The sequence below is a fragment of the Macrotis lagotis genome, chromosome X, assembly GCF_037893015.1.
Source record: "Macrotis lagotis isolate mMagLag1 chromosome X, bilby.v1.9.chrom.fasta, whole genome shotgun sequence".
Lineage (NCBI taxonomy): Eukaryota > Metazoa > Chordata > Mammalia > Peramelemorphia > Peramelidae > Macrotis > Macrotis lagotis.
Genome location: NC_133666.1, coordinates 209,955,950 through 209,972,808, shown reverse-complemented (window position 1 = coordinate 209,972,808; position 16,859 = coordinate 209,955,950). Strand labels below are relative to the sequence as shown.

Below are 16,859 nucleotides of genomic sequence, written 5' to 3'. Positions count from 1 at the left end.
GATGGACAATCAATGAACTATGGGACTTTCAGACTTTCCTATTGAAATGACAAGAGCTGAACAGAAAGTTTGATCTACAACAACAATGCAGGTGAAGCAGAGATAGGAAGGGCAAATTATGAGGGATTTAATGATGTTGAACTGTTTGTATTCCTGCAAGGGAAGATGATACTGATAACTCATATGAACTTTCTCATTTATTAGAGCAATTACAAGGAGCATAAATAGGCAAGGTATGGGAGAGAGCTGAATATGAAGGTATAGTATATTATAAAGAAGAAGTCAGTGGGTGAGAAAGGAATGTACTAGGAGAAAGGGAAAAGAAAGGTAGAATGGACTGAGATATTTCACATCAAAGAAGTAAGAAAAATGCAATGAAGTGGAAGTTGGGGGGGTGAAGGGAGAATGAGTGAGCCTTTATTCTCATCAGAACTAGCTCAGAGCGGAAATAGCACACACACACATTCAATTGATATAGAAATCTCTTACCCTAGAGGAAAGAAGAAGAGGAAAGGGATGGGAGAAAGGGGTCGGGGGGAGTGGAGAGGGAATGTTGTTCTTAGAAGAGAGGAAAGATCATGGGAGAAGGTAATCAGATACAACACACTTCTAAAGAGGGATAGGGTGAAAAGAGAGAGAACAGAATAAATGAGAGTGGGGAGGATTAGGGGAAATAAAGCTGGCAATAGCAACTGTGGAAAAAAAATATTGAAGCAACTTCTCTGATGGATTTAGGATAAAGAATGCAATCCATCTCAGAGACAGAGTGATGGTATCTGAACACAGACTGAAGTACACTTTTTTTCTTCTCACTTTATTTTTCTTGAGGTTTATCATTGTTGGGGGAGGGGAGATTATATTTACTTTTACAGCAAGACTGTTGTAGTAATATGAAAATACATAAATTAATTAAATGGAAATTTAAAAAAAAGAACTCATATACTCCAAGTCTTTCATTTCACAAATGTAGAAACAAGGACCAGAAACCTGAAGTAATTTTCCCAGGGTAGTATATATATTCAGTGCTCAGGTGAGATGGATTTAAGACCTAGGACTTCTGTATCCAATTCAAGTGATTTTTTCACTTTACCATTGGACTGACTTGAGACCAATTGAATTGAAGCTTGTATAACATCAATTTTGAAGTTTTTTTCAAACTTGAATCTTAATATTATTGAGCAGTCTAACATACTGTTTGTTATAAGTGAGGCATCAATGAGAGGATCACACAGGAAAATGAATATAATATAAAAGTCATAAAAAAGTATTTTAAAAGGATTCCTATTTTAGTGTTTAATTTGAGGTTTTTAACATTTTGATTTTCTAGTTTTTTAGTATGTTATTCTTGGTTATAAGTCTAGATATTTTGCCTTCTGGAATATGACATTCCAAAGTTTCCAGTCCTATGTAGTGGCTGCCAAAGTTTGTGTAATGCATTCTTTTTGAATGTATTCTTTCAATTTCTACTCTTCCCTCTGCTTCTAAGTGATCTGGGGAATTTTTTCCATGATTTCTTAAAATATGATGTTATTTCAGTCATGGTAACCCAGTGATGATTCTTGAATTATTTCTCCCAGATCTGTTTTCCAGGTCAGTTATTTATGATATAAGATATTTTCCATTTTCCTCTGATTAACTTTCAGTATTTGACTTTATTTTAAAATTTCTTGATTTTCATTGAGTCAGTAGTTTCTATTTAGTTCATTATAATTTTCAGGAAGTTATTTACTTGAGTAAGGTTTTACTGTTATTCCATGTTATTAATTCTTTTTTCATATCTTTCTTCCATAACTCTCATTTATTTCTCTCATATTTTCTTGTTTTCACAATTCAGGATGGGACCTGCAAGCTTTCAGTGTTCTATTCCATTACTTGTATGAAGTTCAAGTCACTTAAAATCGCATTACTTTTTGTATTTCAGTTAGGTAGAGTTTACACCTCCCCCACATCTCTCTCTCTCTCTCTCTCTCTCTCTCTCTCTCTCTCTCTCTCTCTCTCTCTCTCTCTCTCTCTGTCTCTCACAAGGCAATGGTATTAAGTGAATTGCCCAAGGTCACACATCTCAATTTGAACTCAGGGCCTCCTGACTCCAGGGCCAGTGCTCTATCCTTTGTGCCATCTAGCTGCCCCCCCCCCCAATCATTCTTCTCAAGGAGCTTTTCATCTGGCTTATCATCTTCTTCTCCTCCCTACTTTCTGTTCTCAGAAAGCATCTTTCTGATGCTTAGCCTTAAACTCGCATACCTATTTTTTCAGTCTCCTTAAATCCTAAGACCTCTTTCATTCCATCTCAACTGTTTAAAAGGATGCCACAGGATAACTTATTATTGCCCCCATGTATTCCACTCACAAATTGATATTCCATTATCTGAGAATAATCTCCTGTCATTTCCCATCTCCATATATCTTAAAACTATTCTTCACCTTCATCAAGAATTCCATTCCCTTCACTACAACAGTACTTTTTGTGTGTATTGTACACCTCGTAGGCACTTAATAAATGCTTATTGATTGATTGATTGATGAGCCTTGCTCTGTCATTGGTTTCTTCCTTTTCCAATTGTAATCATAATTTCAACTCAATTCTGTCCTCTGTTCTAGTCCTATCACTAGATATCACTAATTGTTATCTACAACTTTCACTATCTGCAGCTTTTGCTTCTACTAATAAAATACTGAATATAACCAGAAACATCAAAATCATGCTAAGTGGATATGCTATAAATTCATGTTATATTACTTTCACTGCAGCAAAGGTAATCTTTTTTCTTCTCCCTAAATGATTTCCTATCTCATTCCCCAAGAAGCTATTTCAAACCTTTACTTTCCTCAAGCCTCCCCTTTGCTTCTCAGTTGAGAACCTAGCCTCTCATTTTATTAAGAAAATTAAAGATTTTCATTGTGGGCTCTCTTGTCTCTCATCCCTTTCTTGTCTCTCATCTCTTATGCTAATCTCTCCTCCTTCCCCAAGGCTCTGAAAAAGAAGTGGGTAGACCTTTTTTTTCTCATAGCTAACATGTACCTCTGATTTTATCCCATTCTAGCAGATAATATCCCCAAACTTTCCTTCTCAAATGTTCTTTTCCTTAAATTTTTATTTATGGCAATAGGGTTAAGTGACTTGTCCAAGGGCACACAGCAAGACAATTATTAAGTGTTTGAGGATTTGAACTCAGATCCTCCTGACTTTAATACTGGTGCTCTATCCAGCTGTCCTCTTCTCAAATTTTCAACTTCTTACTATCTGCAGCTTTCGTTTATGACACCTTCAAATTTACTCAAATCTCATTCATCTTAAAAAAATAAAAAAAAGACCAAAATAAAACACTGCTTTTACTGGACCCTGGCATCTCCTTAAGTTATCATTCCATATCCCTTTTCTCAGCAAACTCTTAGAAAAATCTGACTTCACTCAATATCTCCATTTCTTTTCATTGCCTTCTCAAACATTTGTAATCTGATTTCCCAATCCAAATGAAATTGCTCTCTATCTAATTAGCAATGATCCCCAAAATGACACATGCTGTTGATTTTTAAACTTTTGACTATCCTTGCTTCCTCTATACACCTTCATCTTTGGATTTTTATCCAACCTAATACCAAAACCACACAGTAAGTATTACACAGGACCTGGCTGCATCAACATTAAGGGATCGAAGGGTCTGGAATGTGATATTTTGAAAAGCAAGGGAACTTGGAATACAGCCAAGAATTCATTATCCAGCAAAACTGAGCCTTCTCTTCCAGGGGAAAAGATGGATATTTAATGAAATAGGAGACTTCCAATTTTTCCTGATGAAAAGACCAGAGCTTAATAGAAAATTTGAACTTCAAATAGGAGACTCAAAAACCACACAAAAAGGTAAAAAAAAAAAGGGGGGGGGTAAAGAAAAAAATCACTATCCAATAAGATGAAATTGTCTATATCCCTGGCTATATACCTGGGAGAAAGACTCTCATAGCTCTTGAGAATTGTAACTCTATTAGAGAAAATATACTTAGCCAGAAGTGATGGACACTCATGACTTTTCTGTGACTCAGATAGCATGATTAAAAAACAATACCTCCTAGAATTGTGGAGTCTGATCAAAGACCAAAGACTATTACCTTTTTTTTTGCAAGGCAAACAGGGTTAAGTGGCTTGCCCAAGGCTACACAGCTAGGTAATTATTAAGTATCTGAGACCAGATTTGAACCCAGGTACTCCTGACTCCATGGCCGGTGCTTTATCCACTATGCCACCTAGCCGCCCGCTGACTATTACCTTTAATTTAGGAAAAAAAAACCCATTATCTTATTATGTAATTTTGATATCTCTTATACTTTATTTTTCTTCCTTAAGGATATGATTTCTCTCTCATCACATTCAACTTAGATCAATGCATACCATGGAAACAACGTAAAGACTTACAGATGGCCTTCTGCAGGGGTGGGGGTGGGGGGGGAGGGAAGCAAGATTAGGGGAAAAATTGTAAAACTCAAAATAAATAAAATCTTTCTTTAAAAAAAAATAAAAACAATACCTCCTTAACTAATATATTGTTGGTGGAGCTGTGAACTCATCCAACCTTTCTGAAGAGAAATTTGGAATTCCACCCAAAGGGCAACAAAAATGTGCATACCCTTTTATCCAGCAATATCACTACTGGGTCTATACCCTGAAGAGATTAGGGAAAAGGGTAAAAACATAACTTGTACAAAAATATTCATAGCAGCCCTGTTTGAAATCAAGTAAATGTCCTTCAATTGGGGAATGGCTTAACAGAACCAGAAAAACACTGTACACCCTAACAGCATCATGGGGATGATGATCAACCTTGATGAAGTTGCTTATTCCATCAGTGCAACAATCAGGGACAATTTGGAGCTGAATGCAATGGAGAATACCATCTGTATCCAGAGAAAGAATTGTGGAGTTTGAACAAAGACCAAGGACCTTTAATTTAGGGGAAAAAAACCTGATATTTTATTGTCTGATCTTGCTATCTTTTTTTTTTTTTTTGCAAGGCAAACGGGGTTAAGTGGCTTGCCCAAGGCTACACAGCTAGGTAATTATTAAGTATCTGAGACCAGATTTGAACCCAGGTACTCCTGACTCCATGGCCGGTGCTTTATCCACTATGCCACCTAGCCGCCCGCTGACTATTACCTTTAATTTAGGAAAAAAACCCCCATTATCTTATTATGTAATTTTGATATCTCTTATACTTTATTTTTCTTCCTTAAGGATATGATTTCTCTCTCATCACATTCAACTTAGATCAATGCATACCATGGAAACAACGTAAAGACTTACAGATGGCCTTCTGCAGGGGTGGGGGTGGGGGGGAGGGAAGCAAGATTAGGGGAAAAATTGTAAAACTCAAAATAAATAAAATCTTTCTTTAAAAAAAAAAATAAAAACAATACCTCCTTAACTAATATATTGTTGGTGGAGCTGTGAACTCATCCAACCTTTCTGAAGAGAAATTTGGAATTCCACCCAAAGGGCAACAAAAATGTGCATACCCTTTTATCCAGCAATATCACTACTGGGTCTATACCCTGAAGAGATTAGGGAAAAGGGTAAAAACATAACTTGTACAAAAATATTCATAGCAGCCCTGTTTAAAATCAAGTAAATGTCCTTCAATTGGGGAATGGCTTAACAGAACCAGAAAAACACTGTACACCCTAACAGCATCATGGGGATGATGATCAACCTTGATGAAGTTGCTTATTCCATCAGTGCAACAATCAGGGACAATTTGGAGCTGAATGCAATGGAGAATACCATCTGTATCCAGAGAAAGAATTGTGGAGTTTGAACAAAGACCAAGGACCTTTAATTTAGGGGAAAAAAAAACCTGATATTTTATTGTCTGATCTTGCTATCTTTTTTTTTTTGCAAGGCAAACGGGGTTAAGTGGCTTGCCCAAGGCCACACAGCTAGGTAATTGTTAAGTGTCTGAGACCGGATTTGAACCCAGGGCTGGTGCTCTATCCACTGCACCACCTAGCTGCCCATCTTGCTATCTCTTATACTTTATTTTTCTTCCTTAAGGATATGATTTCTCTCTCATCATATTCAACTTAGATCAATGTATACCATGGAAACTGTGACGACTAACTGCCTTCTGTGTTGGAGAAGGGGGAGGGAAAAAAGATTAGGGGGAAAATTATAACACTCAAAATAAATAAATTTTAAAAATACCTCCTTAAAAAGGGAGGACAGTAAGACCAAAATCAGCTGACAAAATCTATTTTAAATTCTTTCTTTAATGATCGATAAACTCTCCTCTCCTTTTACCTCCCCTGTGTCAATGATTCTGCATTCCTCTTGACTTTCAATCAAGTACTAAACTCCTTCCACTGCTTGATGCATTATTTCTATTTAAATCTCAAATTCTAGGGCCTCAGTCTCTCATCCCAAAACTAACCACTCCTTTCACTGTTTTATCCGGAATACTTATTCCAGAAGCAAAACTAATCAATATGTTCAAAAAGTCTGAAAACAGGTGCAATGTATCATTCTCACATGACCTCTTGCCTCTGCATATGGATAGGGTATCTTCTCATATCATTTTTTCTTTTTTCTTTTCTCAATATCTTTATTTTTCCAATTATATGTAAAAATAGTTTTCAAAATTCATTTTTATAAAACAAATTTTCTTCCATATCCTCTCCCTGCTAAGATAGCAAGTAATCTAATTTAGGTTATACATGAACAATTATGTTACGCATATTTCCATAATAGTCATGTTATGAAAGAAGAATCAGAACAAAAGGGGAACCATAAAAAAATTAAAAAGTGAAAACAGTATACTTAGATTTGTATTTAGATTTCATAGTTCTTTCTCTGGATGTGATCCATTTTCCATCACAAATCTTTCAGAATTGTCTTTGATCATTGTATTGCCGAGAAGAGCTAAGTCTTTCATCGGTAATTGTTGTACAATGTTGTTTTTAAAATGTACAATATTCTCCTGGTTTTGCTCAATTCACTCCGCATCAGTTATGTAAGTCTTTCCAGGTTTTTGTTAAGTGTAACTGTTCATCATTTCTTATAGAACATTAACATTCATTATATTCCACATACTACAGTGTGCTCAAGCTGAACAAGTTCGACAGTTGAATGTCCAATTGATGTGCACTGCCCCCCCAATTTCAAATTCTTTGCTGCTATGAATATTTTTGTACATGTAGATCTTTCCCACTTTTTTATAACCTCTTTAGAATAAAGATCTAGTAATATTGCCAGATCAAAAGATATGTACAATTTGATTGTCCTTTGGGCATAGTATGAAATTGCTCTCCAGAATGGTTGGATCAATTCACAACTCCACTAAGAGTGCATTAATGTCACAGTTTTTCCATATTCCATCCAACATTAATTGTTTCCCTTTTTATTATATTAACAATATAATAGTTATGAGATGGTACTTCAGAGTTGTTTTAATTTGTTTCTCTAAATAATAGACAGAGCATTCTTTCATATGACTATAGATAGCATTAATTTCTTCCTCTGAAAACTGCCTGTTCATAGCCTTTGACCATTATCAGTTGGAGAATGACTTGTATTCTTGTAAATTTGACCAATTCTCTTTATATATTAGAAATTAGACCTTTATCAGAAACACTGGCTTTAAAAATTATTTCCAATTTTCTGCTTTTCTTCTAATCTTGGTTGTATTGATTTTGTTTGTGCATTTTTTTCAATTCAGTGTAATCAAAATTATTCATTTATGTTTTCCATCTCAGGTTTGGTCATACATTCTTCTTTTCTTCACAGATCTGACAGGATACCTTAATCAACTAATTGGCTTATGGTACCCTTTATGTATTCATTTAGATCTTGCCTTAGTATAGGATATGAAATGTTGGTCTATGCCTAGTTTCTGCTATACTAATTTTCAGTTTTCTGGCAATTTTTTTTTCAAATAGTAGATTCTTCTCCCAGAAACTAGTCTTTTGTTTATCAAACAGTAGATTATTATAATTATTTACTACTTAGTCTTGTGTATCTAATCTATTCCACTTATCCACCACTCTTTTTCTTAGCCAGTAGCAAATAGTTTTGATAATTGCTGCTTTATAATGTAGATTTAGATAGAGTATGGCTGGCTACCTTCTTTTGCATTTTCTTCCATTAATTTTCTTGATGTTCTTGATCTTTTGCTCTTCCAGATAAATTTTATTATTATATTTTCCAGTTTGATAATTTTTGGTAGTTTGAGTGTTATGAATTAGTATAATTAGTAGAATTATAATTTTTATTATATTTGCTTGACTTACCCTATGAACAGTTGATATTTTTCCAGTTATTTAGATTTGATTTTATTTGTATGAAAAGTTTTCAATAATGGTGTTCCTAAAAATTAAGTCTTGGCAAATAGATTCTCAAATATTTTATATTGTCTGCAGTTAATTTGAATAGAAATTCTCTTTCTATTTCTTGTTGCTGAACTTTATTGGTAACATACAGAAAAGCTGATGATTGGCTTTATTTTATATCCTGCAACTTTGCTAAAGCTGTTAATTGTTTTAAGTAGTTCTTAGTTGATTTTCTAAGATTCTCTAAGTATACATTATATCATTTTCAAAGAATGATAGTTTTGTGTTCTTATTGTCAATTCTAATTTCTTCTATTTCTTTTTCTTCTATTATTGCTAAAGTTAATATAATAGTTGTGATAATAGGCCTTGTTTAACCCCTGATCTTATGTCCCCATTATTCCTAATACTTATAATGCTTGCTGATGGTTTTAGATGGATACTATATAATATTTTAATAAAAATTTCATTTATTCCTATGCTGTCTAGTGTTTTTAAAGGGAATAGGCAATGTATTTTGTAAAAAATCTTTTTTTAGTATCTTGAGATAATAATATGATTTCTTCTTTTAGTTTTGTTATTTATATTGTCAGTTGTACTGAAAGCTTTCCTAATATTGAAATAGCCTTCCATACCTCATATAAATTCCACCTAGTCATAGTATATTATCTTTATGATAAATTACTGTAATCTCTTTGCTAATATTTTAATTTAAAATTTTCCATCAATATTCATCAGGGAAACTTCCAGCCAAGATGGTGGAGAGAAGCCAAGTCCTGTGCTAAGGTCTCCTGATCTTCCCTCATATATAATATGAAACAAACCTCTTAATGGAAACCCATCAGCAAAACCCAGAAAGAGAAGTTAGGGGAAGAACACTTACCTCAAGTTCTGTCTTCAGGGATCATGGGTGTCCAAGCCACAGAGCACAAAGATCAAAGACCTTTAATTTAAAAAAAATATATCTTACTATGTAATTCTGCTAATATCTCATACTTTATGTTTCTTCCTTAAGGATATGATTTCTCTCTCATCACATTCAACTTAGATCAATGCATACCATAGAAACAATGTAAAGACAAGCAGACTGCCTTCTGCAAGGAGTGGGGGAGGGGGGAGCAAGATGGGGGGAAAATTATAAAATTCAAAATAAATAAAATATTTCAAAAAAATTCATCAGGGAAATTGGTCTATGAGTTTCTTTCTCTCATTTGTCTCTTCCTTATTTACATATCAGCATCATACATATAGCATCAAAGAAATTTTGTAGCACTCCTTTTTTGCCTATTTTTCCAAATAGTTTATATAGTGTTGTTTTTTTAAATGTTTGGTAGAGTTCACTTATGAATTCATCTGGCCCTGGGAATTTTTTTCCTTAGGGACTTCATTAATGACTTGTTAAATTTATTTTTCTGAAATTAGTTTATTTCAGTATTTTATTTCCTCTTCTATTAATCTAGGCAATTTATATTTTTATTAAAGATATTTATCCATTTCACTAAGATTGTGAGATTTTTCAGATAGCAAAATAGCTCCAAATTACTGTTTTAATTTTCTTTCATTGGTGGTAAATTCAATCTTTTTATTTTTGATACTGAAAATTTAGATTTTTTTTTTCTTTTTTTAATCAAATTATCCAAAAGTTTATGTATTTGTTGTTTTTTCATAAAATCAACTCTTTTTTTTAAGGTTTTTTTTTGCAAGGCAGTTGGGGTTAAGTGGCTTGCCTAAGGCCACACAGCTAGGTAATTATTAAGTGTCTGAGGCTGAACTCAGGTACTTCTGACCCCAGGGCCGGTGTTCTATCCACTGCACCACCTAGCCACCCCATATAAAAATCAACTTAGTTTTATACATTAATTCAACAGTTGTCTTACTTTCAATTTTATTAGTCTCTCCTTTGATTTTCAGAATTTCTAGTATGGTATTTGATTGGAATTTTAAAATTTATTCTTTTTCTAAGTTTTTTAGTTGTATGCCCAATTCATTGATCTATTCTTTATTTTATTCATGTAGGCATTTAGAGATATAAAATTTCCCCTAAGAACTGCTTTGGATGTATCCCATAAAGTTTGAGTATGTTGACTCATTATTGTCATTCACTTGGATGAAATTATTGTTTCACTGATTTGTTGTCTGTCCCATTCATTCTTCATGATTAGGTTATTAAATTAAAAATTAATTTGAAACTAATCTTTTCATGGCTCTTTATTACCTCTAATTTTTATTGCCTTATGATCTGAGAAAGATGCATTTAATATTTCTGCCTTTATGCCCTAATATATGATCATTATGAAGGTGCCATGTACTGCTGAGAAAGATATATATATATATATATATATATATATATATATATATATATATATATATATATATATATATTCCTTTCTGTCCCTCTAATTTTTCTCAGATTCTGTTCACCTCTTTGACTTCTTTCTTGGTTATTTTATAGTTATACTTATCTAATTCTGAAAAAGGGAGGTTGAGGTCCCCTACTAGTATATTTTTGCTATTTCACGTAACTTCTCTAAGAATTTGGATGCTATACAAATTGGTGTGTGTGTGTGTATGTAAATATACACATATATGTTTAATAATCATATTACTTCATTGTCTATGGTACCTTTTAGCAAGATGTAGTTTCCTTCCTGACCTCTTTTAATTAGATTTATTTTGGCCTTTGCTTTGTCTGAGATCAGGATTGCTATCCCTGATTTTTTTTTAACTTTAGCTGAAGCATTTTATATTCCAGCCTTTTTTACCTTTATTCTGTGTTTATCTTTCTGCTTCAAGTGTATTTCTTATTAAAAAAAAATTGTAAGATTTTGCTTTTTAATCTCTTACGTTATCTGCCTCTTTTTTATGGGAGAGTTCATCTCATTCACATTCAGTTATGATTACTAACTCTGAATTTCCCTCCTTCCTATTTTTTTCCATTTATACTTTTCTCTGTCCTTTCACCTTATCTCTCTTCACCAGCAGTTTGCTTCTGATCACCATTTCCCTCAGTCTGCCCTCCATTCTATGAGTCCCCCTTTCTTTCCCTTTCCCCTCCTACTTTCATGGAGGGTTAGATAAATTTCTAAACTCAATTGAGAGTTTATATTGTTCCCTCTTTGAGTCAAATCTGAGGATAAAATTCAGTCAGGACGTCTCCTTCTCCTCGGCCTTCTGCCGCTGCCACCTCTCGAGGGCCCGCGTTCACCATCGCCTCTCGCCATCTCCCGCCCTCTGCCCCACGATGGCGAACGTTGCCAACACGAAGCTCTACGACATCCTCGGGGTCCCTCCGGGCGCCAGCGAGAACGAACTGAAGAAGGCTTATAGAAAATTGGCTAAGGAATACCATCCTGATAAGAATCCAAACGCAGGGGACAAATTTAAAGAAATCAGTTTTGCATATGAAGTTTTATCAAACCCTGAGAAATGGGAGTTAATATGATCGATATGGAGAGCAAGGCCTTCTAGAAGGTTAGTGGTGGAGGCAGTGGCATGGATGATATTTTTTCTCACATTTTTGGTGGAGGATTGTTCAGTTTTATGGGTAATCAAAATAGAAGTCGAAATGGTAGAGGAAGAGGTGAGGACATGATGCATCCGCTCAAAGTGTCTTTAGAAGATTTTTATAATGGCAAGACCACCAAACTGCAACTTAGCAAAAATGTTCTTTGTAGTACATGCAGTGGCCAAGGTGGCAAGACGGGAGCTGTTCAGAAATGTAGTGCATGTCGGGGTCGAGGTGTATGAATTATGATAAGACAGCTGGCTCCTGGGATGGTACAGCAGATGCAGTCTGTGTGCTCTGACTGTAATGGAGAAGGAGAAGTAATTAATGAGAAAGATCGTTGTAAAAAATGTGAAGGAAAGAAGGTGACAAAAGAAGTGAAGATTCTTGAAGTCTATGTAGATAAAGGCATGAAACATGGACAGAAAATTACATTTAGTGGGGAAGCAGACCAGGCCCCAGGAGTGGAACCAGGAGACATTGTTCTTTTTACTACAAGAGGAGCATGAGGTATTTCATAGAGATGGAAATGATTTGCATATGACACACAAGATAGGACTTATTGAAGCACTATGTGGATTTCAGTTCATATTTAAGCACCTAAAGATGCCCGTCAGATTGTGGTGAAGTATCCACCTGGCAAAGTAATTGAACCAGGTTGTGTCAGTGTAGTTCGAGGAGAAGGAATGCCACAGTATCGTAATCCCTTTGAAAAAGGTGATCTTTACATAAAGTTTGATGTACAATTTCCTGAAAACAATTGGATCAGCCCAGAGAAACTTTCGGAACTTGAAGACCTTCTTCCAGCTAGACCTGAAGTTCCAAGTGTGATTGGTGACACAGAAGAGGTAGATCTTCAGGAGTTTGATAGCACTCGAGGCTCTGCAGGTGGTCAAAGAAAGGCGGCTTATAATGACAGCTCTGATGAGGAAAGTAGCCAACATGGACCTGGAGTACTGTGTGCCCACCAGTAAACATTGCTTTAAATAAAAAAGGAAAGAAAAAGAAAAGTTGCACAAGAGGAAAATACTTTCCAGTTTTGCCTGATTTGTTTTCAGCAATCTAGCTGGGTTGTTTAATCAATTCAGATGAACTGATTGGACATCTATTGCTGTATGTGTAACTTTTAAATTGGTTATAGTATCTACAGAGTGTATAATTTAAACTAACCACAAAGCTTTACATCTTCATTTTGACTGTTCTGTAGCAGAATAAAGCACTTGAAAGGAAAAAAAAATTCAATCAGTGCTTCCTCACACCTGGCCCTTCTTTCCCTTTATTATAATAGATCCTTTGTTCCTCTTCATGTGCTGTGATACTCTATTCTCCCTCCCCCTTCCTCTCCCAGTTTAATCCTTTTTTATTTTTTTGTTTTTCTTAATATTATCACATGAAAATCAACTTATACCCATACCCTATGTCTAAATATACTTCTTCCAACTATCTTAATAGAAACACAATTTTCAAAAGTTATAAGTATTATCTTCTTCTTCTGTAGGGATGTAAACAGTTTAATTTCACTAAATAATATGTGCTTTTTTCTTTTCTCTATCTTTTTATGCATTTCATGAGTGTTTCATTTGAAGGTTGAATTTTCTGTTCAGTTCTGGTCTTTTAATCAGGAAAATTTGAAAGCCCCCTATTTTGTTGAATGTCTATCTTTTCCCCCTAAAGATTATACTCAATTTTTCTGGATAGTTGATTCTTGGTTGTAATCCAAGGTTTTTTTTGCTTCCTGAAAATTGTAGTCCAGGTCTGCTAATCCTTTAATGTTGAAGCTGTTAAGTCCTGTGTAATACTGACTGTGGATCCTTGGTATTTGAATTATTTTTTTTTTATGACTACTTGCAATATTTGCTTCCTGAGCTGGTAATTCTGTAATTTGGCTACAATATTCCTTGAAGTTTCATTTTGGTATTTCTTTCAGGAGGGGCTCTGTGGATCTTTTCAAAGACTATCTTACCCTCTTGTATTAGGATATTTTGACAGTTTTCTTTGACATTTTTTTGAAAGATTGTTCAGATTCTATTTTTGCTCATGGCTTTCAAGTAGTCCAGTAATTCTTCTTCTTCTTCTTCTTCTTCTTCTTCTTCTTCTTCTTCTTCTTCTTCTTCTTTTTTGTTTTGTTTTTTTTTTTGCAAGGCAATGGGGTTAAGTGGCTTGCCCAAGGCCACACAGCTAGGTAATTATTAAGTGTCTGAGGTCGGATTTGAACTCAGGTCCTCCTGACTCCAGGATCGGAGTTCTATCCACTGTGTCACCTAGCCACCCCCAATAATTCTTAAATTATCTTTCTTGGATCTTTTTGTCCAGATCAATTTTTTTCCTTGACATATTTTAAATTTTCTTCTTTTTTCCCCAGTCTTTTGATTTTGTTTTATGGATTCTTGATCTCTCAGAAAGTCATTAACTTCCACTTGCCCAATTTTAATTTTTAGGGATTTATTTTTTTTTCTGATTTTGTATCTTCTTTTCCATTTGGCCAATTCTGCCTTTAAAGATATTGTTTTCTTCAATGGATTTTTTTTTCTATTTACCAATTTTATTTATTTATTTATTTGTTTGTTTGTTTGTTTATTTATTTTTAGGATTTTGCAAGGCAAATGGGGTTAAGTGGCTTGCCCAAGGCCACACAGCTAGGCAATTATTAAGTGTCTGAGGCCGGATTTGAACCCAGGTACTCCTGACTCCAGGGCTGGTGCTCTATCCACTGTGCCACCTAGCTGCCCCTCAATTTTATTTTTTTAAGGAGTAATTTTCCTCAGTCAATTTTTGAGCTTCCTTTCCCAAGTCATTGACTCTTTTTTCATAATTCTCTTTTACTTGATTTAAAAAATTATTTTTGAGTTCTTCCAAGAGTACTTTTTGACCTTGGAGAGTTTACATGTAGTCATTTTGCCATTTTCATCTTCTAGTACACATTTTCATTTTCCCTTTGTTTTCAATAGTTAGGGTTCTCTTGTTTTTTTGGTTTATTTTTAAAACTTGAGCTTTGTTCCATGGGTACAGGGGACACAGTCTTAAATTTTTTTGTACTGGGGACCAGAGGTCTGGTCTTCTGTGCTGGGGCCTCAGGTGCTAGCAGTTTGCTCCCAGAACTGGAGTAGTCTAACCCAGTTCCCCACCTGCTGCACTGATGTTCTGGGGCTCACAATCTGCCTTCTGTTCTAGTACTGCAGACTTCACTGTTTACCTGCTGTACCATTGGTCTGCCAAGCTGGGACACAAGGATCTTTGTGATCTGTGCTGTGGCTAAAAGCCTCCCACTAGCTTCCCTGAACCTGTGCTTGTATTGTGCTGAGTTGTGCTCTCCCTTCATCTGAGTGAGGCAGACCTTTTTTGAAGTCCCTCCAAGATATCTTGAGCTGGAAAAATGTTTCATTCCATCTTTTTGTGAATTCCGATGCTCCAGAATCTGTGTAGAGGCTTCATTTGATTTCGAAGGGAAACTGGGAACTTCTCAGGCAACTTCCTGGCTTCTCTTAGCGGTCTTTGATCCCCATATATTTATTTCAATGTCATGTTTATTCTTCATAATTGTGAAAAATTCACTTTTGTTTTTGTGATTTTTTCCCCATTTACTTTATGTATTCATTATGAATTTTTCCTTGACTCTGTCCTTCACTCTGCATTAGTTCATATGGATTTTTCAATGCTTCTCTTATTCATTCTATTCAGTACCTCAGTAATATTCTGCTGCAATCAATCCACAATAGGATTAGTCATTTCAATCTATCACATCTAGTTTATTTCCAATTCTTTGCACAACTGAATAGCAATCACTGAAAATTTCTTTAGCTATTTAAGTTGTTCTTTATTTCTTTGAATTTCTTTGGAATTAATTTTAAAGTGTTTTGTGTGATTTGGTAAACTGATCCCCAAATATTTCATATATTTTATATGTATTTTTGGAATAGAATTTCCCTTTCCATTTTTGTCTTTTGAATTTATTTTAAAATATAAATGATATTTAGTTGGGTTTTTTATTTTTTGGTTTTTCCAAGGCAGTAGGGTCAAGTGACTTGCCCAAGGTCACACAGTTGGGTAATTAAGTGCCTGAGTTTGAATTTGAACTCAGATCTTCCCGACTCCAGGGCTGGTGTTCTATTCACTGTACTACCTAGCTGCCCCAGATATTTAGTTTTGAAGGCTTATTTTGTATCCTGTGACTTTGCTGAAGCTATTTATTATCTCAATTAGAATCTTTGCTGAGTGCATAAGATTTTCTAAATAGTTTACCATGTCAATCAGCAAATAGAGATTCTCTCCCTTTCCTCCACCTCCCAATACTTCTTTTAAAGTTAGTTCTATTTATTTTCCTGCTCTTGGACTACTTATGATCTCTCTAATTTCAGTATTTTATATTTTTAAAGGTATTCTTTCATTTCTTTGCATTCTCAATTTTTGTGGCATCTGGCTATGCATAATGATTTGACTCTTCCTTCTTTTTTTAATCAGATGGGCTAAATGTTTACAAATTATATTAATATTTGAAAAGTATCAGTTTGTTTTAGTTATTATTTACTTTTTTTAAAGGTTTTTGCAAGGCAAATGGGGTTAAGTAGCTTGCCCAAGGCCACACAGCTAGGTAATTTATTAAGTGTCTGAGACTGGATTTGAACTCAGGTACTCCTGACTCCAGGGCTGGTGCTCTATCCACTATGCCATCTAGCTGTTCCTTAGTTATTATTTCTATAATTATTGTTTATCTATTTCTTCTCTCATTTTTAATATCTCTTCTTTTATTCTTATTTTGTTTCCTTATTTGTTGTTTTTCTCACTTGTAAAATGCATATTCAATCCATTAATCATCTTTTAAAAATTTTGTTAATGTATGTAAGGATATAATCCCCCCCAGCCCTGATTCAACTTCATTCTAGAATTTTATATTTTTTCATAAATATAATTTAATATTATATATTTCTAATTATTTCTAAGATTCATTCTTTGATTTACTTTTTATTTAGAATTTCATTTCTAAGTCTCCATTTTGGTCAGAATCTTTGATTTGTGAAAACTGAACTAATTTTCATTGCATATGA

The 16,859-nt window shown here is 34.5% G+C and overlaps 1 pseudogene; it reads left to right on the top strand.

Moving 5' to 3' along the window:
• Positions 1-11,528: 11,528 nt before the first annotated feature.
• On the top strand, positions 11,529-12,791 carry LOC141498312 (dnaJ homolog subfamily A member 2 pseudogene; annotated as a pseudogene).
• Positions 12,792-16,859: the final 4,068 nt, after the last annotated feature.